The sequence below is a fragment of the Balaenoptera borealis genome (assembly GCF_965194805.1).
Source record: "Balaenoptera borealis genome assembly, chromosome: 13".
In the NCBI taxonomy this organism is placed as follows: Eukaryota; Metazoa; Chordata; class Mammalia; order Artiodactyla; family Balaenopteridae; genus Balaenoptera; species Balaenoptera borealis.
This window is the reverse complement of record NC_138870.1, coordinates 77,314,618-77,316,341: the sequence shown is the minus strand read 5'-3', so window position 1 is coordinate 77,316,341 and position 1,724 is coordinate 77,314,618.

Sequence of the window (1,724 nt, the reverse complement as noted above, 5' to 3'; positions counted from 1 at the left end):
CACAAGGCCAAATTGCTTGTTAGTTTGCCTGTTTGCTAGTTGACAGATTTGTAGGATGACACAGTATAAAATTTTCCCTACCAGACTTATACATACGGCTCACCATTCTCACCTATCTAATAATATAGAATAGAAAAATAAGATTTAGTTGTGGGCTTGGGGTCTCCAGTGTCATTGGCCTCTGACGTCTGACCCTCATCTAGAAAAAGAGTGTTTTCCATTTGGGCCAACAGTGTTACGGAGTAACATTGGGAGTAAAAAATCATGTCGAAGAAATTTGCATCTGTATGGCCTTGACTTCTGTGCATTTATTCTCCAGATGCCTGGGGTGGAGAAGAAGAGTGGAATGCAGGACAGGATGGAGACATGATGAGTCCTTGGTCTTGGCCATCATTCAACATCTTTTTCTCCTTGGATACGGGAAATTGAAAAGTTAAAAGAAAAGACAAATGCTCAGAAAATACAATAAACAGAAACAACTTGATGAAGACCAGATTCCTTATTCCACATGTAATCCATCAGGTTTTCTCACATTATTTTTTAAAAAGTGCTAGGACATTCCATTCAAAGAAATAAATAAGTTCATTTTTAGTATAAAATAAATACGCACAAATTCTAGAAGATGACGCAAAACTTTTTTCCTTTGTTTTGGGAGATCCTCTGTAATGCTTTTTTTCCTTTCCGACAGGAACCACAATAGGATCAGCAAATTGTGACATTTAAATCAATTTTACTGATTACAGGAGAAAAATGGAACACCTGCAAAATCTCTTTTAAAAACCTTCTTTTTCAGAGATTAACCGGCCTTGCTCTTTATGTTTTCGATAGAGAGTAAAGAAAAATTTGTGATCTAGTGTCTTGATTAGGTAAGAGAAATATGAGAAATACATTCAGGTGTTACCAAGGGCCCATAGTTTCTTACAAGTTCTTTCTTATCTAAAGCGCATTTCTTTTTATTAGTTTACTCCTTCTGAACTGCAATCTTTGATTTCTTTGCACCACCTCTCCGTTCTCTCCCCCAGCTCTCCCCCTAGTCTCTGAGGAACGAATCCTTGCAGAATCCTCCTAGAGGGGACAAAATATCACTTAAAGAAATCTGATAGAAATAAAAGTATATGAAATCATCTACTTAAGTTGTAAAACGTGATGCAGGTCTAGTTGTTCTCAGATATTGTGAAGATTACGCATTTTTAATAAAAATCAACATTATTGACAAGGATGAACTTTGAGCATAATCTCATGAAAAAACCTACCACGGCTAAGAAGTTTAAGTCCTTATCATCACGTACTCGAAATGTTAAAGGAGAAAGAGAAGTTCTCAGGTGCTCAATGCAAACTGTTTTCATTCTCTCTAGCTCCCTCCAACCCATATTTCATGCCCTAGAGAACATCCCTGGCTAAATACTGATTGACTGAATGTAGTATCTGGGGAGGTGTCATCAGCAATAATTCTAACACTCCTTTAAAGACCTAGTCTGACCACTCAATACTCCTAATACATCATACTTTCCCACCTCCATGTCCAAACACTTTAGGGGGGATTTAAATGCCACTTTTTCTGTAAAGTCATTATTGCCTCCCATCATGAAATCAAATCACAGTCTCTTTCCCTGAACTTCCTCCCTGTCTGTCCCTCTCCCCACACCTCTATTTCTTTCTTTCTTTCTTTCTTTCTTTCTTTCTTTCTTTCTTTCTTTCTTTCTTTCTTTCTTTCTTTCTTCTTC